This window comes from Euprymna scolopes, chromosome 2, assembly GCF_053919585.1.
Source record: "Euprymna scolopes isolate OS-2025 chromosome 2, ASM5391958v1, whole genome shotgun sequence".
Classification (NCBI taxonomy): domain Eukaryota; kingdom Metazoa; phylum Mollusca; class Cephalopoda; order Sepiida; family Sepiolidae; genus Euprymna; species Euprymna scolopes.
In genome coordinates this window covers 76,838,211-76,861,022 of record NC_136483.1, presented here as the reverse complement: position 1 = coordinate 76,861,022, position 22,812 = coordinate 76,838,211, and the positions used below count along the sequence as shown (strand labels likewise).

The window sequence follows — 22,812 nt, the reverse complement described above, 5'->3', positions numbered from 1 at the left end:
TTCTGGCCAAAGGAACAGAGAGAGGGTTGTTGAGCATACATTATTGAGGTCCTCCGGTGTTGCGATCGGTTTGAGAAGTCTTGGAGAAAACTGATTTTGTTGACCTGGTTTCATAGGAGTTTCTAAGTTCACACTGGCTTATTACTTTCACATAAGATGTGTTATTTTTTTTGGGGGGGGAGTAAACGATTTTCATTGGTTGAAAATACCCACCCAGGTTGTCAGTTCGAGTCGCTAACCACGTAACTACCATGACCTCCCTTAAGGCGTGGATGGATTATGAGGATCGTAAAGCCGGGGCTGGTAGTTAGGGGGTGCAGGTTACAAGAATTCTTCTAGCAATATATAGTGTGAGATTTCTCTCACAAGGTTTTTGCCCGCGACAGAATGGAAGAAAATCAAACAGAAATTACAACAAGCTCACATTAAAACTTCAACATAAATTTTATTAAAGTAAAAACGTTCCATGTTGCAAAAGATGCGTCACTTTCAGCTATCTGCCATTTTGGGCTCGTAACATTCCCGAAGAGAATAATAGTTCGTCTTCGATAAAGGCTGTATAGGATTTCCGCTGACAAAGAAATGCGCAGGTTGGAGATGTTGATTTGATTTCCAAGTCGAGCTGCTAGCTGGGCATACATGAGGAGTCCATGTGGAAACTGCCCAATGGCGGGCAATGGCGGTCAAACAGTAGACCTTAAATTCGTCTTGACTGACATTAAATTGAAGCACAAACGTTCAAATAAAAATTCACCCTACTTAAGGGCATTGGTAATTGCAATAATAAAGTTCCGCTCCACATTTGGGCATTTAAAACGTCTCAAAGCAACAAGTAATTGCGTTGCCTCGATTCGAGTGAGAAATCTAGTCTGTTCCTTCCTGCGTCCTTTTGGATTCGAGTGAGAAATCCACGTGTTTTCAACTCTACGTCTTCCTGGAGTCTGATCTGGAAAGGAAATTTGGCGCCAAAGAACATTCTCGGCATGCAAAAAAAAAAAAAAAAAATGCTTGATTATTTCTGCAGAATTTCTTACAATATAGAAGCATGACTGATAAGAAGGGAAAATCCATTAGATTCGAGAGAGGGGGTTATTTTTAAGTGGAAACCGTGAAATTAATACTAAATTGTTTGTGACAGCAGTCCCATCATTTTCCAGAAAACGCCTTGTAGATTGATCTGGCGCAATTCTTTTGCACCTTTAGTCGCAAAAATGTTTGTTCTGTAGTGGCGATAAATATTGTCTACGTTTTTTTTTTCTTTTCTTTTCTTCTATTTTCTTCTATTTTCAAAACAAACAAATAAATAAGCAACGGAAACCGTTTTCTTCTCCTCGACCCTAACCCTAACACCCTGCCGACACAAGAAATGTAGAAGAAATTCATGCATCCGCACCCCGTTTCAAACAACAAAAAAATAAAATCCAGAGGACATTGACAGATGAGTGAGCATTTTCATTGCCACCGGTGCAGGTAACGTAAAATACCGTGGGGTTTTTTTTTTGTTGTTTCTTTTTCTGTTATTTGTATTTTATTTTTTGTACAGACGACAATATGTATTTAAATGGTACAAAAGAAGTAAAGATAGATAGAGAGAGTGAGAGAGGGGGGGTCTTAGTCAAAAGGGTGCATGGCATGCAGGTTATGGAAAGGAAGTAATCAGTGTGGCGACCATACCACTCCCATCTGATTACCCACCCACACAATCCACCCCACGAACATATTTTTACCTGAATTGCTTTTTTTTACCCTTTATTCATTTAACTTTTCTTTTCGTTTTTTTTTTTTCATTCATTTATTTTTTCTTTCCTTTTTTATTTATTTATTCATACACTTATTCATTCTTACACTTATTTCTTTTTTATTATTATTCCTTTTCCTTTCTTTTTATTACTTTGCCTGTAATGTGTTGACACAACCGCCTAAAAAGAAAATAACCGCTTAGTTCAAGTTTTATGTAAGAACTGAAAGGAATCGTTACTCTGCATATAAATTATAAACAATTATCCGTAAGAAAAATTTACTTCACTCAAAAAAACAAAAAAAAAACAGTTGAACGACAGAATTCATCTTTTGAACATTTCCATCTCCAGCCATTAAATTACAGCTTTCGCATTTCCAAGAATTGGCTTTTAACCGATGCTTGGCAATCCATTGAATCATTTTTTGAAATTGTCAGTCAGCTTCACAAGTTGAAATATTATTTTTTTTTCAGTTTGTTGAATGAAATCATTGTTATAAACACCATGTACAAAACTTGTTGAACGTATTCTAAGAACTCTGCGGCCATTTTATTTCTATGCCGCTATGGCCACTTTTTTCTTTCTATTTATTCATTGTTTTTGTCTTTCTTTTATTCCTTTTTTTTTTTTTTTTTTACATATTATTTATTTCTCTTTAACTTTCTTGTCATTCATTCAAGTTCTTTCATTCTTTTCCTTAACTTTTCTTTTCTTTCATTGATTTCTCTTTTTCTTTTCTTTCTCTCTCTCTCTCTCTCTCTCTCTCTCTCTCTCTCTCTCTCTCTCTCTCTCTCTTAAACCGTTCCATTCGCGGAACTGAGGAGAAACGCCATCTTCAAAGAACACAGTTCAAGTTTCTTCTTTTAATTTCTCATTTGGTTTTCACTCTTCAATTCTTGGAAATGCATTGTCAATTGTTGTAGCTGGACGAGAAGGAAAATGTAATCACACACACACACACACACACACACACACACACATTTCTTAGCACATACATACATCTAACATGCATAAGGACACACGCAGACACATCATACTAATACGCATGTATCTCACACACTACACCTGCAACACGCGCATGCGCACACATGAAAAGAAACTGGAATCTGAGGAAGACCGTTACCATTCTGATAATTATAGGATAAACTGGACTCGTAAAAAACATTTTAAAAAATACGTGACAAATATACCCAGTGAGCCAAGTGCAAGAGAGATTCAAACAATTGCACTTAAAGGAACGGCTAGATCTTTCGGTTGGAATATAGGAGATAGTAAGTGAATGTTTGGCATCTAATAGGATGCTCCATCCCTAGCTTAAAGAAACTGATTAGAAATGAGAATGCATTTATCGGATAAAGGCCTATTTGACCTCAAAAGTACATTCAACAATAAAAAACACCGTATGAAAACAACACTAGCGAATAAATACTGAAAACTCAAGGAAAGCGGACATTCGCCGGTAGTCGAATGGAAAATAATAAGACAAGCTACCACGTGTAGGGACCTAGATGACCCATGTAGATTATGCCTTCATGAAAGATTTGCTATCCTGTACTTTAAAGAACCCCAACATCTATTAAACTGTAGAAGAGAAATAGCAAACAACTGTGTTCACAAGATAAAATTTACTCTAGGATAACGATACAAAATAGTTTTAAAACTAACAAAAACAATAGAAAATAAACAAATAAATAAATTAAATAAACATGAATATACATAAACGATCACATTTATATGTATATATATATATATATATATATATATATATATATATATATATATATATATCAATATATATGTGCATATATGTGTATACACATATATATATATTTATATATAAACTAACATTAATAAAAAAAACACTAACCTAGATTAAAAAACAGATCAAGAAGCTAAATATCCAGGCTAAATAGAGCACACACAAAGGAACAGGTCAACCAGAGGTCAAATATGCCTTTGTCCGATAAATGCATTCTCATTGGCTGATAGGAAGTGCGCGGCGGATACTAGAAAGCTGGTTGGCAAACTAAAATTTCAATAGAAGATGCGCATATAAAAACGACAAACAACCACAGAATTCGCACATAAGCCTGAAGAATCGTAGAGTGGATGAAACGCGGAATATTCAGTGTAGCTTAATCGCCATATACATTTTATAACTTACTAGCTCTACCTACGCATTGAGCACTTTTGAAGTAAATACTTAAAGTTTACGCATAAATCTATACTTTCGTATATTAATTTTATGTGAGTAAATGAAGTAGTTTATATTTATATATATATATATATATATATATATATATATATATATATATATATATATATATATATATATATATATATATATATATATATACTACCCTGAATACCCACCAGCGTTGTCCGGGTGTTTGGAGGTGTGCGCTGAGCAAAAAAAAAACTGGTAGTAGGCAGGCAGGCTCGAACCCATGAATGTGGAGAGAGTTTTTTAAAAAAAAAAAGTGGCAGTAGCGTGGGGAGGGAATCAAAACAACAGCAGGCAGCCAGGATGAAGAGAGGTGTTAAAAAAGTGGTAGTAGGCAGGCAGGCTCGAACCCGTGACGCAAAGGCAAAGGCAGAAAAGAACGTGAAAGAAAATCTGACGCCTTAGCCGATATCTCCATGACGTGACTGGAAGTCAAAGGCCTTGGCATTAACCGAAGTCAATCCAACGGTGACGATGACTTGCTAAAATGTCGGCGAAAAAAATTGACCCCTCCTTGTACAAAAAGAGTGAAGGAATTAATGTTTCTGGACAATGTTTCGATATTTGTCGTCCAGGTGGAGGGCAACCGGAGTTTTCCCGGAAAATCCGTTCTGTTGCTTTTTTTAATCATATCATGTTTAATGTTTGTGCAAAATTTCAAAAAATTCCAAGGCGTGGTTATTTAGAAAAGTACGGACAGACGAACGGACAAGGGTGAATTTACAGGTCCGCCCTCATTTTGAGGTGGACCAAAATTAATTATAGATGAAAATTACTTTCGAAAAGTTTTACTTAAATAATAAACAGAATAGTTCTGATCATAGGCAGGAGAGCCAACTTCATAAAGCCAAGCAGTAATGGCAGATGACTGGATCGTGAAAGTAAATATTTTATCTAATAATGTACTAATATTACTAATTTCGACATAACATTGCTTTTAGTTTTCAATTCAATTTTTCCATTTTCGATTTTAATTATTATTCCGAACAAGCACCTATTTTTGTTCACATTCAGAGTGTTCCTTCTTGGGGAGCTGAACGTTCCCTACAGTGAAAACCGACCTTATGCAAATAAATACGGAGCGATCACTTTTTCTCCGGTTTTCTTCTCTCTCTCTCTCTCTCTCTCTCTCTCTCTCTCTCTCTCACTCTCTCTCTCTTACTTATTCATTCACATACTTGCAAACGCTTTTATATTATAGAAATAAAGAAAAACGAAAACAAAAGGAAAGTAAATCAAAACCGCCGAAAATTTAACCTAAATAAAGTATTCTAGTTCTAATAAAATGTTCAATTAAATAATGGTCTTTCTACATGGTGATTTCAGGTAAATCGAAAAAAAAAACTCGAATTTTCAAAGGGTGTACGCTAAACTCAAGGTCTTAAATGCTTCATCCAATAGGTTATTTAAGAATTCTTCGAAAAAAAAAATTTAATCTTGCTTAATTTTTATCTCATATCTATTGTCCAAAGTTCGTGCAAATCGCAAATATTTGAATTTCTAAATGGAAGATGGATAGATTGTTGTTCGATGAAGTATAGCACGAAAAGAATTGAAAATGATGAATGGAATGAAAAAAAAAAACATTTGATTATGTATGAGAACGTGTTATGGCATTGGATGTGGATATGATCATATTTTAGTCTGCAAAGAAGCAGTCTCGAAGTAATATGTGTTCTATAAATGGGAAGCTCTTGGAAAGAAACGCTGTTTATGGGAATTCCGTTTGATGTATGGGACACGCAAAATAGAAGACTCTCTCTCTCTCTCTCTCTCTCTCTCTCTCTCTCTCTCTCTCTCTCTCTGTATATATATACATACATTTCCACAGCATCCTCTTGCTTATACACGCGCGCGTACACGCACACACACACACATATGAGCAAGAGGGTGTAGTTTGCTTGAAGCATTGTGCGTAGTGTGTAAGGAGTTGTGTTTGAAGTCTGGTAGAAAAATGCCGTTAGTTACAAGACAAGGTTAACAGAATAATGACAATATTGAAAGATTCCAATAATTTTCAATAATTGTTATTTACCAACATAATGTATCGAACTGGGATGGTATCGTAGTGGTATGTTCCTTGAATTTTCGAGGTATACCTCATCCTCAGGCAGAAGAAGAAAAAATAAAAAATATGTACACCCGCTCGGTGGAAGCGTGTTTTTGTCGGGAGTCAGAAGTAGTAGGATTGCAGTAGAGTAGATTCGCAGAGGCTCTTAATTTTTTTTTTTTTTTTTTTTTTGAAATGTGGGTCTCAATATATACTTATTTTTATTTTTAAATTATTGTTATAATATTTTACTAGTAATAATTATGTTATTTTGTGTTTCGCATATATAAAGATAATATGTGTGTGTATGTGTGTGTGTGTGTGTGTGTTTATTTGTATGTACAGGTTTCACCCCTAAACTAATTAACTGATCATTATACATTTTGGAACACAGCTGCTTAGCATAATGGGTGGTGATATGACTTAAATTTAATTTAATTTGGTTTGTTTTAAAAAAAAAAGGTTAAAAAAAAAACAAGTCGGCCCTCCGTGAAAAGTCAGGTAACTCTGATATCTGTGAAATAATAATTAATATCGTTCAGATTTTAGTTTCTTGTCAGTATTTTTAACAGTTTCAGGAGACACAATTTGAGAAAACCTCCCATTTGAAAATTGAAGCATTTAAAAAAAGATCGCATAAAATTAGACCAATCGTCGTTAGACATTGATCAAATAAGCAAGATACTCTGAATCTCAATTCCCTCCCATAAACTTAAACTTTTAATTTCAGACATTTTCTAGAAAGAAAATCATATAATAGATTTAAATCAAAATTGGAATAAATAGGCGGTAATATCTTGGACTCATATACCGTATAATCATGCTGACACACTGGTGCTCATTAGATCACCAAAGTTAAGCAACGTTGAGCCTCACCAGTACGTAGGAGGACGTCGTCACCTCCTTGCAAGAACTGCAAGGCCTAACGTCGTCATCATCCCTGGCGGGATGTTCAAGGAACATACCACTACGATATCATCCCAGTTCGATACATTATGTTGGTAAATAACAATTATTGAAAATTATTGGAATCTTTCAATATTGTCAATTATTCTGTTAACCTTGTCTTATAACTAACGGCGTTTTTCTACCAGACTTCAAACACAACTCCTTACACATTACGCACAATGCTTCAAGCAAACTACACCCTCTTGTTCATATGTGTGTGTGTGTGTGTGTGTGTGTGTGTGTGTGTGTGTGTGTGTGTGTGTGTGTGTGTGTGTTTGTGTGAGCAAGAAAATGCTTCGATTGTGAATTTGATATTCCCCAGAAAGTTCTCCCTTCGGGGGAAGCCAGTTCAATCCGCTTTGGGTGAGTGCCTCTTCGGTAAAATATATAGGAGGATGGTCTAATGAGCATATACTACACTCACTATCCTAGATGATATTATGTAGTCGAGTGGTTGAATGTTGTCTATGACGTCAATAAAAATAATGTTCATAATTGAACAACAAATAAAAAAATAACGCTCACTAACTTGAGTAACTTAAAAACTGTGTGAATTTATTACGGGCAACATGTACAGAACATGCTTATAAGAAAGCCAAAGAGTGCGTTTTTAAACATGTCCGCTCAGGATGGCGTTCCAGATGTAAGAGAGTGAAAGATAAAGAAGGAAAAGGAAGTCGATATCGCCACCTATGGGCTGAAACATGCAACTGCTGGAAATAAGGCGTGATAACCATATATGTCTCAAACTGAAAATGTTGTGCATTGTGTCCGTGTGTTCGTTGCATGGGAAATAAGGCTGGATAGCAGTTTGACAACATGTTTGTATAGTAATGCTTGATAGGGGGATCTCATGCCAACAGAATTACACTGAACTAAGCATTAAAATGAAATAATTTAGTTTCGAATTCAGACTAACAGATACTAAATCTCCATAAGTAAATGAAGGTTTAAATTCCACACATTTAAATAGTGTGGAAATGTGTGTGAGTGCACACGCGCGGAACAAGTTTCGCCGTTGTTTTAAATCGACACGCCCTCCTTTTTATTTTAAGAAAGTAAAGTTGTTTGCGTATTTGTTTATGTTCGATGTGAGACAAACAGTCTGAATGTTTTTGTTATTGTTTCAGAGGGAAAAAAAACATATAAACATGGCTTTTTTTTTCTGTAAAAACCAAAAAAATCGTGACTCGCTTGTCTGAAAATTAAAACACCACACCCTCACCTGACATTCCAATATTTTGACATGATTTGTTGGTACATGCTCTGAAATAAATATAAGCGTCGCGGCATGTCTTCTTTTTTACTCGCATTTATTTACACACACACACACACACACACACACACACACACACACACACACACACACACACACACACACACACACATATATATATATATATATATATATATATATATATATATATATATATATTTAAATATAATTATCCACTGACATGTGTTTCGTCGTCTACGACTCATCAGAGTGGCTGAATCTAGCGAGATTCGAAATCAGGATCCGAAATTTGATATATATATATATATATATATATATATATATATATATATATATATATATATATATATATATATATATATATAAGAACTTTGTGTGTGTGTTCGTTCCCTATGTATTTGAAAAGGGCTGAGCCGATTTTCATGAAATTTCCCACGAAGATATTTTACGTGCCTGGCAGTTTTCATGGATAAGTTTTGCATCGGAATGTCTTCGATAAGTATAGATAATCAAACTAATCCGATGAAAGGAGGGACTGGCGATTCACAGCATGACATCACAAGTGCATTTGAGAAGCTTTATTACGACACAAGTCGTTATCACCGCACAAGCAGTCAGGTCAAGCATATAAAATCAACAGTAGGTTCTTTGATATAACAGTGGTTTGGTCGAAATGAATGTTTCTGCTTAGAGCACAATTGAGGCATGATACTTGACATTTGCGTCTTAAACTTTAATTCAAACCATTATATGTATGAATAATTTGATAAAATCAACAGTAGGTTCTCTCCAGTGCAATATAGACTACAATATATTGTGGACTAAGTCAGTGCACCACGACGTCCCCAAGTAGAGCAGGCAATCACTCGATTTAATTGAAAAATGGATGATTTCACAGATTTTGATGGCAATGAAAATACGGGAGAGTGAAACATTCGTTGATCATCAATCAATCTCGGGTAACGTTGTGTCTCCCTGCTGGTATAACCGCTTTATTCTTCCTTAGGAACAGAAACTCATGAGATAAGGTATCGGTAATCGTTCTCAATTTTTCATCCCGTTTTAATTTTCAACAGATTCTAAGGGTACGGTGTGTTAAGGTCCAAATTAAATTAAACTTTCGTTTGGTGAGACAAAACGAATCCCAGCGTGTATACAAGCCTATAAACGTGGGTTCACAGTATATTTATGTAAGGTAACTCAATGGAATTTTCGTTTACCGGTGCATCAAGGAAATCTAAAGTAGGGTTACGTTCCTCTTTCGTAAATATATTTTAACATGGAATGTATGTTATTAAGTCAGGAGGAAAATTTATTTCCCTCCGTTTGATCATTAAAGAGGCAAAATACGTCGTCTACATATCGAAAGTAGACTAAAGGTTCTATGGGTCAGTATAATCATTGTTTCTCATAGAAATCCACAAAAATTATCGAGTCCATTGATACCTCATCTATTTGCTTATACATTATACCGTTAAAACTAAATCGAACAGACGTAGTGGCAAATTTCATCAACTCTACAAATATGCCTTTAGGAATGGGAGGAGGCGATAACTGGCTATAATTTTTCAATATGCGATATAAAAAATCATATAAATTTTTTTCATTATGCTCATAAAACCGTATTATTTTCTTTACTTTTACTGTTCCGCCACCTAATATAGTCTAAAGAAAATGTTGGAAAACTCTCTGAATTAATGTCTTAAACATATGTTTGAAATTTCATTAAAATCGGATACATTGAAGTTTTAAAGGTGCTCTGTCTCCATGGGCATGTAGATATTCGGCATATAAAGAGTAACGTATAGATTCAAGACTTCTTCCATTGTCTTTCTCGAAGGAATTTGTATATATATTAGCCTGAGTGCCCGGCGTCACCCGGCGTTGCTCGGCGTTGCCCGGGTGTTTGGAGGTGCGTGTTGAGCACAAAAAAGTGGTAGTGGGCAGGCAGGCTCGAATCCATACCGCGAAGGAGGAAAAGAACGTGAAAAAAACTTTGAATTTTTAGATATTTGTTGTCCGAAGGGTCGAGCTTTAAATTGATACCAATCTCGTGAACATCCGTTGTCTCTGTCAAAAGTTTTAGGCAGACATACCTACCTACCTACCTACCTACCTACCTACCTGCATACATACATACATACATACATACATACATACATACATACATTTAAACAGACAGGTGAGATTTATATTATAGATGATATAAATTTCACCAACAGTGGGTATATTTGAAGTTTAAGAGCAGGTTCCTCAATCATAGTTCCATTTGGCTAGAAACACACTTAAAGTTTCGGAACTACTTCCAATGTGTTCCTTGGAAATTTTCATGCGTAGGATTTCAATTTCATAAAGATTGGATATATTTGAAATTTTTAGAGGGTTACCAGTTTATAGACCCTTAAAGGTGTATTTAGAGATTCGGGAACACTTTCATTCCCCCCCCCCTCTCCGGTTAATTTTACGTAAGAATACACTTTTAGATTTTATGTTGATTCTCTAACGTTACTTTCTATAGGAAACACACAAACATCACACATGTATACAAGCATAGAGTTTTTTTTTTTCATACATACATACATACATACATACATACACACACACGCACATAAAACATATATTATTAGAATTAAGTTCACAAAAAGTGGGCTGAGAATCTATTAATACTTATATTATAAGAGCTCAAAATATATTAAAGAGGTAATAAAGTTCGAGTTTCCTTTTATGAAACATGTTTTAAAATGTTTTAATAAGGAAACTAGAAACTTGATTACCTTATTAATATCTCTCTCTCTCTCTCTCTCTCTCTCTCTCTCTCTCTCTCTCTCTCTCTCTCTCTCTCTCTCTCTCTACGAGGAGCATGCCAAAAGTAATGCCTCATATTTTTTTTATTACGCCCCAATGTATCAGAGGGGATTACAAATTGCATTTTCATGGTGCATTCATGAATCCTAGCAATTTCATATTTCAAGTTGGAATAATTGATGCACTTTTCCTCTTCTTTCTTCCGGATGTGAGTGTCAAAGGGTCAAGATGGGTCAATCAGAAGGCACTTTTTCTTTCTCTTCTCACCAACAGTGATGTCCAGCCTATTATGCTCCAGGGTTTTGTTTGTTTGTGAAAATCCGATAAAATCTTGCATTCCTAGGACTCCATCATTTTTTTTTTCAGATTTGTACTCACTAGGAATTCTCACACAGGCTATCATCAGAGCTTACTCTTTGACAACAACAGGTGATGTTCCCTGGAATCTGGGTGACAACAAGTCTTTCTAGATTTTGAGTACTCTCCACTTCTGTCGATAACATTTGCAAATGTTTTTGCTTTATTACAGCAGCCACTTGCAATGACTATTGATCTTCACTGGGATTTGGATAGCAACAAGCTTCTCTAATGTCCCAGTACTTCAAACTCATCCAGTGGAGGTCTGGTTAGTATTATTTTTCTTTTCGTTCTTTCCATCCCCCTTGACCTCTGTATAGTATAGTTGTATAGTACCAGTCATTTGTAGCTTATATACAGTATTATCTGCATTCGAGGGTTTTCCGGAATATTTCAGATGTTTTCATTATTGTTATCCGTTGTGTCTTCTCGGCCATCCCTCTGATTCCAATCTCTTCCATTCATTTTTATTATTATCATTATTATTATTATTATTATTATTATTATTATTATTATTATTATTATTAGTAGTAGTAGTAGTAGTAGTAGTAGTAGTAGTAGTAGTAGTAGTCAAAGCTGCGACTATTTTACCGATAATAATGCTGGATGGCGAACATGAAAGTCATTTACTCCAAAACAAAGGGTAAATCCAATTAACCTTTTTAAGTGGAAAACACCGACAGTTTCCATTATCGACAACACATTGACATATCAGATATCAGTTGGGCCAATGTCTGCTACGATCGCCTCAAGCTATTCGGAATTTAAGGAAAAATATATTTTAGAATGTATCAAAAGTATTTTCGTTTTTGTTTTGTTGTTGTTTTTTTTTTGTCGATTTAAAAGGTTGTTTTTTTGTGGTGTCGGACGATTTATAATACTTAAGTTTGAAATAATATTTGGTGCTTCTATATTTAAACAACAAAAAAATATTGAATTTTAAGTAAACGAATGGTACCTACGTAATTGTCAAGTCGCAAATAGTGATATATCCAAAAATTACGGAAAACGAAAAGGTAAAAATTAATTATTCGTGAAAAACAGTTCCGACAAGGGTAAAAATACTTCGATAAGGTTACACCGTGAGGCGGACATATTGGGTCACGTGAAATAAGCAAAGGGAAAATAACTCAGTTGAAATATCATGTGTTGTAGAGATAATTTATTCAGAAAACAAAAATAAACATAACATATATAATTTGTGAATTTAAAAAAAAAAAAACTTTTTTAATTGTTTAAATTTTTAATTTTTTATTATAAATAACTGATTGAACTTTAGCATTAGATTTCCGAAAATTGAAAACTTAATTATCCCCCCTTTTATTTCTATCTAATTCGAATCACAATATTTTGCAACCAAATCGCTAGATTTTACAAATGTCTTTTTTCATGATTAATTTTGTACCTTATCGTTTTCCGTAATCTTTTAGTGTTATTATTTGCGACGTGGCAATTACGTAGGTATCATCTGCTTTATTTAAAATTCAATAATTTTTCGGTATTTAAATATAGAAGCACCTAATATTTTCAATGATCTGGCACGCTTAACTATAAAACACATTTTTGTCAAAATAAAATACGCATCAAGTGCGCTTGAAAGCCAAATCACAGCGTAATATTAGGAAAATAAACAAATATTTTATTTGTTTGAAATTTATCACAAATATATTTCAGTGATATGCTCCATCTTCAGTGTGTGGTTGTTTTTTGGGTTTTTTTCTCTTTTTTTTCTTTCTTTTCTTCGTCCTTGCCATGTTGTAAAGTTGGAAAAAGAAAAGTATGTTTGTAAAGAGCCGCGCGTTGTATCTAGCGGTTGTATTTTGAAATGCTTGAACTGTGCGTAGGCAACGCGAGAATAACGTCAAGGGCGTGAGTTCATATAGTTCATTTTATTTTATTCAAATTAAAACAACGTTTCTATATGAACTCACACCCTTGACATTTTTGTCGATTTGTCACACATTTGAAATATCATCATCGATGTATGTGATTTTGAAATAAGGTTTTCTTCAACTTGTCACGTTTACGTTGGAAGTAGCATTTTTGTCTGTTAAACGTTTTTTTACAAAGAGGTCACCACTTATCAAGGCTCGGAGGCCACTCGAGGATACGTGTTAATGCGTGCACTTTTTATAATTAAGAGAAAAAACATGAACATTCTTTCATAGAGAAAAGGATAAAATAATTGACAGAGCGCCCTCCCATGTTAAGAATGGTTTTCTAAATAGTAACATTACTTGCTTATCGTTACTTCCACAGCAACTGCTCGTCTGAGCTCCAGTATCTGATCCCCCCATCGCCAATCTTTCTTGAAAAACGCCCGTTTAGCTGAATCCACTGTCAATAACTTTCCCCACTCTTTAACTGTGTCTAAATCAAAACGTAGATTCCATGAACAATGCTTATTTCTTAGAACTGCACGCCTGTGGAACTATCTTCCGTTTGCCTGCTTCCCAGCTGACTACAACTTGGTTGTCTTCAAGTCCAACATAAACAAATTCTTGATGAACTTAAGTAATCCAATCTACGAAATTTCCATTAATAACGAATACTACGAGATTATACCATTGATTATTGTACACTCAATAACCCTTATCCTCAGGGCCATGATAAATGTTGACTCCTATGTAAAAAAAAAAAAAGAGTTTACCGTAATTTGAACATGTTTAAAAAAACATTAAAGTAAATATTTAAATTTTTTTTTTCAATCGGAATCGGAATTGATGCTTGTTTCGGAAATGAGAATTTAGAACAGAATCGGTAATTGTATCGGAATCCGTGGAAATTTTTGGAATCGTCCCATCACTAGTTGCAGCACAAACTGATACATGGCGATTTATGTCGGAAACAAACAATGACTTTTGACCAACATAACGAGCAAACAATAACAAATTGTGCAGTGACCGTACACAGCGCACTAGATAACAATAAAAAGAAACTGGAATTATAGGAAGGTCTCCAATAATCAGAAGGGCAATCAGACTCATGATAAAGAATTTCAACAGGCAATATACATGGTGAACTAAGTGCAAGAGCGATACGAACAATTGCACAAAGGTACTGTTAGAATCTTAAGATCTCTCGGTTGAGATGTATGAGATTGCAGGTGATTCTCAGATGAAACAAAATGATAAGAATATTTTTTTAATAGAGAAGGGCGTGGTTTATCTTAAAGAGGTGAAAAAAGTAGAAAAAAAAACCCAGCAAAAATAGAAAGCCATCAGCATATTTCAATATCACGAGAACAAAACTGTACATGCGACATCGGTGTCTTTACCAGTGTGTACATCTTTCAGCCAGTTTGGTTTTCTAAGATCTGGCGGCCAGTTGAGTGTTTTTTACCTCTCTGAGTAAAACGTGCTCTTGGACTCTAAGCTATTGTGTTTCGCTTAAGTCGAGCTAAGTTTTCTCATTTGAAAGTCTGTTATTCAAAAAGAAGTAATTGAACATTAATATACCCCCCCCCCCCGAATAAAGCTCCCTTCCTTGTTTTAAACGAGATTTTCGATTCTATTTGGAAGGAGAAGTTTTCTGTTGCAACACCGATTAAAACCACCCAATTGACACTGCGGCCGATGTCAGAATCAAAAAATAAATAAAATAAAAATTTAGGCCGGCACAACGTACGAACGATCATGGTCTGTAGTAGTGAACGCATACAATGTATCTTTATACAATAGAGAACAGCGTGACTTATCCTAAAGAGGTCAATAAAAGTAGAAGTAGAGAAACGAAGGGCATCAACATCATGAGAACAAACTTGTGTATGGAATCTGTGACTGTGTAGTGTGTATATCTCTTATAGATTGGACAGATCAGCCAAGGGAACGACACATGTGAACCTGGCTCTCTGGCACGGGAAAAGCCCATGGTTTTATTGGATTGCAATGCCGACAGCAACAAAAGCATTAATAATGTATATAATGAAATGTTTTGAAGATAAAACCCAAGTAAAATATACAAAAGAAATCATGACTGCTTAACCTTAACAATTTGATTAGTCTCGATAGCGGTCGTAAATATGTTTTTTCTATATCACGCCGAGTAAAAAATGACAGCGTAGGAAAATTCATAATGAAAGAAAATGGCCGACGTAGGAATTGTTCGGCGAATTGTTCAAAGGTGTTAATACAAAAGAACGTCATAAAAAAAGGAGAGAGAGCAAAAGACAGGAGTGGAATAGCGAGCAAAATAATTTCAAAAGAGAGAGAAAGGGAGTAAATATGTTTGAAAGGGGGGAAAAAGAGGAAGGAAAGAAAATATGTTTGAAAGTGAAAAAGAGAATTAATGCGAAAAGCGACAGAAAAGAGAGCGCATGAAAAGAAAAAGACGAATAATAGAAAAAGAGAAAAAATTAAAGCAACCATTAAAAAATCACAAAAGAAAAAATATGAAAATAGAAAGGGGTTGAGAAGAAGAGAAAGAGAAAAGTATTGAAATGAAGAAGAGAAAAAGAGAAAAAAATGCAAGAAATTAAGAAGAAAAAAGAGAGAAAGATGGAAAGAAGGTGAAAGAGAAAAACTAAAATAAAAGAAAGACAAAATGTGATTGAGAAAGAAAGAGAATGAAATAAAGAAAGAAAGAAAACGGTTATTCAAATGAAAATATAGAGATTGAAAGATAGGGAAAGGAAAAGAGCTATGAATGAAACAATAGTATCGAGACTCTCTGTACTAGCGAGCTTGCTTTTTTCTTTGTTTATTTTTTTTTTTTTTCCTTTGTCTGTTTTAAAGGGAAGAGATTTTCCCGCCTCCCGTCTCGCCATTTTCCAAGGACCACCCAACTTGACACTGGCCGAGCTGGAAGAACACGTTTCACAAAATTATGGAAAATAAGTGACTACCTGTACAAATTACTACAAAAAAAGAAAGAAAGAAAGCACGCAAAAACGGAAAATCAAGAAAAACAAATGCAAATCATTGAAGAAATTTGAGGTTGAAATTTTACAGTTTCAAGGTTTATTCGACTGATTCAAACTCTAGTCTTCAAAGTAATAAGCTTCTTTTTTTTCCGGTACTGAAACGCCTTTATTAATGACATAGCTCCTATGTTATGAGATCTATACAGTTTTTTTTTGTTTTTTGTTTTTTTGTGAAGATAACTCGAGCTATTCCTTTGTGTTATGTCTTTGACCGTGTCGATTACAAGCGATGGTTGCCACAGTACTATGAATATATACCTCTACAAAGCTACCATTCGACCATGCGTGAAGTATTGTTGCCACATCTACCACTATCTCTCTCTTAGAAAGGGTCCAAAAAGAGACTCAAATCTAATAGGCCCCGCACTATCGACTAAGCTCCAACATCTGTCTCATCGCCGTAATGTTGTATCCCTGTACCTGTTTTACAAGTATTTTGGAATGTGCTTTGATGAACACTCAGCATTTGTTCCTCTTCGACATATATATATATATATATATATATATATATATATATATATATATTCTCCTGACCAACCTGACAAGCAACAAAATACAATCCCTTCACTTGTTAAGGTCTCTAGACACCGGAAAGCCTTCTACTTTAATAGCTTCTTCCATCAGACTGCTAGACTTTGGAATCCATTCTGTTTTCTGCTTCCTTGGCTGTACTGACATGCAGAACTTTAAACGTAATGTGAACAGACATCAAGCTGTTCAACTTACAACAAAGCACTTGAGCAAGGTTATAAACTTGACGGAATGGCGAGCAGGAATCGCTGGGTTCATCAGAAGTAAATAAGCTTTCTGCAAATGGAACGTTATCTTATCTTCTTTTCTTCTTCTTATTATTATATATAAAATAATTCTGATTTTCCCTTGCAACTAGAGTTTCCATAAGAAAATTAATCGAACCCTTTCAAAACAAATCTTTCACTCTCACAACTTACAGCACTCAGAAAGAAAAGATACTGGAACGTTAAAAAATAAAAAGGAAAGTCAGATTAGAAAAAAAAAAGAAAATGGATGAATGAACGGACATGCCGAAAATATTTTGGTCTTGGCAGAAAACAACATAATGTATAATTCAAATTTATAGTTCATCAGGTAATAGGGAGGTGACGTTGGTTCAGTGGTTAACAACACGGACTGTCCCAAGTTCGAATCCAGTTAGTTTCACAAAAAATCACTTTCACTTAAGATGTCGGCAACCTTCACGTGGTCCCTCTCGTAACTACCTGATGTCTTTCTAGAAATAATTCTGATTAGAAAAATCTCGGGAAAATCAATGCCAACAATAGAATCTTTGGATTCATACAATATGATGATGATCTAGAAATACATACTCATGTTCTTCTTATATTTAAAATGATTTCAATGTTTTCCTTGCAGCTAAAGTTTAAGTATCAATTTACCGAACATTCCCAAAATAAGCCTTTCATTATCACCACTCACAGCAATTCCTAAAGCGTGTTTCGCAAAACTGCGCGTACATTTGATTCCCTTTTAAAAAATTCTTGCATTCAATTCTAACAAAATGCCCCACTTAAATACGTATTTTCACAAAGACCTGTAGCAAACACCTTTACTTTTTATTCATTGTCCGCCTACTCGTCTCGACGTCATCGCCAGAACTTTATTAAAAAGAATCAGCATTTATACAGCAGGTCTTCTCAGATCTACTAGTGTTTATATTTGCAATAAACGTAGATTTCCTTAAACTCTTACTGTGGATAATACTCATTTCGTCATGATTTCGCTACATTAATTTCAGAGGTTGACGATACGTGTGTTTGGAATAGATATCGAGATATGGCAATTCATTTGATTTAACAAAATCCAGAGAGCTGGTTGACGCCATAAAAATACAACGCTTAAAAGATAGTGTTTACATTCACTCGAACAGTCCTTCAATCGTGAAAAAGATATAAAAATATTTCTGTAAAACTCGTCTTCACGAAACATTTGCATTTTTTGCAACAATAGCGCTTTTATAAACAGTAGCGACAGTGAATGTTGTTTTATTTACGTGTCGACTCTCGATTCAACAAAATCTCCAATCAGAAGTGTAAGTCAACCAAAGAGAAGCAAGTATATTCGTTACCGAAATTTCGGTCGTACTATAAAAACCTAAACACACTGTTTTCTCCCTCTTTTGCGGTATTTTCCTGCAAACAACACACATGTGCATGCCACAATCCAGCCTAAGCCCTTTGGGGGCGAAAGGCCATCGGCAAATAGCACATGCATAACGAAAGCCACACACGAATTACTAAACACAGCAAAAGTGTGTACACACTAATACTAACCACAGCAAAAGTGTGTACACACTGCAAACCGTATGCATGTACGCATGTCATACACACGTCCTCGCACTAACAAAACAGGAACGCTACATCCACACCTACATGTCCACCCTGTACATACACATGTAAACGCACAAAATAAAAATACCCATTAAAGTTCTGGTGTGGTATTATCCCTGGTCTGGCTATGCCGGCTTCATGCGAAGGAGAAAGTTTGCAGGGAATATCAAATTCACGAGCCAGTCGCATGTATATCCCGATAATGGGATGATGATATACAGCGCCGAGTATTCCCAAATGGTCAATTATATGGTACTGGCCTGGCTCAAGGTTGCTTTACTTCGGTGATCTAACGATAACATGTGTATTAATGCGATTATGCCGTACATAAACTTGAAAGAAGGTATTTTGTGTGTACTGTGTAATTAAGGAGAGTAGAGAATGCATCTTGGGTTTACTTTCGGCACGTAACTCTTGCTTCCCTTATTTTGTCCTTTAGTCCTCACATTCCATGAGCGTTGTTTCTGACAAAGAGGAAAAAATTGCCGTTTTATGTGTCAGAATCTATTCCATCTAACACGTAACGTTGGCAAGTTATTAACCTTAAAGTAGTATTTTTTTAGTTCCTTACATCAAGTGGCTTCATTCTTTTGTTCGGAGCGATTTTCATAAAAAATATATTTTATTTTTATTTTTTTTAATCAAAAAAATAAATTACTCCTTAGAGACAAAACACCTTTTACCTAAAACGTTCCTTGGACACTCTGAACTCTCATTTTTTACCAAATCTTTATTGTTCGTCGTCTTAACAAGTTATTAATAAAACATTCATCATTTTGTATGGATATACTTTGTCATTTCTGCATTAGACAATGTTCTATTTTCAACATTTGTGCCCCCCCCCCAATAGTGCAGTCTCTTCAGCAACATTCCCTAGAAAAATCAAAAGTCAAAGTGGATTCTTGTTAAATATGACACGTCTAAAGAAACTGCAAAGTTGTTAAGAATCACTGACTATGCAATACTATGCAAGTTTGATAGGAAGCAATTGTTGGAGTAAAAAAAAAATTCTACATAGTTTTTCTTCAATAAAAATAATTAGTATCTACGGAAACAAAACAAGTCTGTACTTGCAACAGAAATGAAGAATCTTGTACCAAAAATAAAATCGATGCTTACGCAGAATACGAACCGTGTTATCGTCGGCATATTCCGGTCAGGCTACGTAGATTGTCAGAAGGCGCCGAAATGCTTAACCAATGAAATCGCAGCAGTCGACAATTGGCAAACAGTATCTTCAGTTTATTATTATTTTTTTTTTTTATTTTGCTTATTAAAATGATAGATGAAAGTACAAAATAATTAAAAAGCTCCCGCCTTCTCCTGTTATGAATGACTTCCTAAATAATAACGTTATTATTTCAGCACGGTCCTTGAACTGTACAAGTACCTTTTATTTCGTTGAAATTTTTTTTTTTTACACAGTGATCACCACTTATCAAGGCCCGGAAGCCACTCAGGGATAAGGGTTATTGCAAGTACATTACGTTAGTGTGGAGATTTGATGAAGTGTTTAATTAAGGGGGCGGTTCATTAGGAATTTGTTAACATTGGACTTGAAGACATCCAAGGGAAGCAGGCAGACGGAACAGAGTTCCACAGGCGTGCAGTTCTAAGAAAGAAGCTTTGTTCATGGAATCCGCGTTTTGATTTAGGCACAGATATAGAGTGGGGGAAATTTTTCACAGTTGATTTAGCTAGACGGGTGTTTTTCGTGAAAGATTGGCGAGGGGGGACCAGAGATTGGAGTTCAGACGAGCACCTGCCATGAAAATAACGATAAAACAAGGATAGGCTCGCAACGTCTCTTCTGTGGGAGAGAGGTTGCAGGGTAGAGAAAAGGGCATCCCCCACTAAGCCACGAAGTCTATTTTGTACTCTGTCAAGACATGATAGGCTGTTTTTGGCCGCTCCTGCCCAGATATGGCAACAGTATTCCATTCTTGGACGTACTTGGCTTTTATATAGATAGAGAATTGCATCAGTAGTGAGATATCTTCTGAGGCGGTAGAAGGATCCCACCATCTTTCCAGCAACCTTGGCAACAGACTTGATGTACGTGTTCCATTTCAGATCAGGAGTAAAGGTCAAACCCAGAAGCTTGTCAAAACACGGGGCCTCCCCCAGACGAGAGCGATCCATCACAATTGATGCCAACTGGGGATCAGAGCGTTGATGATGTAAGGATAGGAGTTTGGTTTTGGATGCGTTAAAGGTAACCAGCCACATCTTCCCCCACTGAACCACGCGCTCGAGATCAGAGGAGAGAGAATCAGAGAGAACTTTGTCATTTACAGCCTTTGATGTGTTGCTGTAGATGGTCGTGTCATCAGCATAGATGTCAACGAATGATTTAAGTATGTGTTTAGGGAGGTCATTGATGTAGATCAGGAAGAGAGTTGGGCCGAGGATTGACCCCTGAGGGACTCCAGCATTTATACTGCAGGCCTCCGATTTTTGTCCATCTACCACTACTCTTATGAGCCTATCGGAGAGAAATGATTTAATGATTGAGAAAACATTTCCAGCTATACCGTAGCTGGAAATCTTGTGAAGTAGACCCTTATGCCATACCTTGTCGAAGGCCTTTGATATGTCAAGAGCAATTAGTGCCTTAGAAAGATTCTATGGATCAAATAGTACGATCGAATTATCAACCAAGAAGACAGAAATCGTACTACTTTTTTTTTACAAAGGAGTCACCACTTATCAAGGCCCGGAGGCCACTCGAGGATAAGGGTTAATGGGTATACATAAGTAGTGGAAATTTTGTAAATTGGATTACTTAGCGGGATGGTTCATCAAGAACTTGTTTACGTTGAAATTGCAGTCAGTTGGAAAGCAGGCAAACGGAAGGCAATTCCACGGGCGAGCAGTTCTAAGAAAGAAGCTTTGTTCATGGAATCTACGTTTAGGTTTAGGCACAGATAAAGAGTGTGGGAAATTATTGATAGTGGTTCTGGATAGACGAGTGTTTTTCATGAAAGTTTGGCGGGGGGCATAGATTGAAGCTCAGACGAGCACTTTCAATGAAAATAACGATCAAGCAGAGACAGGCTCGCAACATCTCTTCTGTGGGAAAGAGGTTGCAGGAAAGAGGTGACAGGGAAGAGAAAAAAGCATCTTTCACTAAGCTACGAAGTCTATTTTGAACTCTGTCAAGGTAGGATAGGCTGCTTCTAGCAGTTAATAATCTGCAAACGATGTTTAGGCTGATTCGGACACAACCTAAGGTTGGTCTCAGAGTGCTTCAATGAACTCCTGATAGAAAAAGAACAGGAAAGCCCCAAATAAACTGGAAACAGACTATCGAAATGGATTTGATTGCAGCTGGAAAACACTGAAGAGACGTGTGGATCTGGCTTCAGATCGAAAACGAGGGCATACTTTGACTGCCTCGTAAGTTACAAGAGTTGGAGTTCATAAGTCTAAGTAAGTTAATATATTTCTTGACATTGTACGAAGTCTATGGAACACATCTACGGCTTTTGGTAAGAATTCTCCAAGTATTGATATATTCTTTTTTTACTTATATTGTGCAAATAATGGTAAGAATAGTAAGAATGATGATTTTCATTTATATTTCCAGATTTGATCAACCGTTTCATGTGTGTATGGACAAATTTAGACACTTTCCGAAAACAAGGTTCCATTGCAGCAATTTTTCATCAACTTGTTAAGACATGCTTGAGCGATTGTCATAAAGAGGCTGAAGCGGTGTGGGTAGAACATTTTTACAGATTCAAATAATGTTTATTAAAATGTGACGATGACTTGTTTCACGTGAATTACAGCGTGAAGTTGGGAAGTAGCCGTTACATCCTCTGATGCTGATTTATTATTTCGCTGCTGTATCATCATAGTAAATTTAACTGTCCAATTTTTAACAGATGTGAAAATTTTCAGACCAGAGTTGGTCAAAATTAAAGAGGTCAAATGTATAAGTTAGCTGAAAGTATTAAATGTTAAATTAGCAAACAAAATTTCCAACAGTATACTGCCTAACGGGACGCAGCTAGCGAAGTGGGCCAAAGATGTCAGCATTGAAATCAGCAAATGAATGAAAACATTCTAATGAAACACAGTTCATCCTGTAATGTTAATAGCTTTGATCATTATCAAGTTTGTTTGTTTGGTTTTTTTTCATAAAGAATAAGCTCAATTT

General features: G+C 35.6%; 1 long non-coding RNA gene across 1 annotated transcript; it reads left to right on the top strand.

The window, feature by feature from the left end:
- The first annotated feature begins 1,366 nt into the window (after nt 1-1,366).
- On the top strand, nt 1,367-22,364 carry LOC145292677 (uncharacterized). Its single transcript, XR_013869601.1, has 3 exons — nt 1,367-1,470; nt 11,533-11,628; nt 22,237-22,364. It is a non-coding gene; the product is annotated as an uncharacterized LOC145292677 (long non-coding RNA).
- The last annotated feature ends 448 nt before the right edge of the window (nt 22,365-22,812 follow it).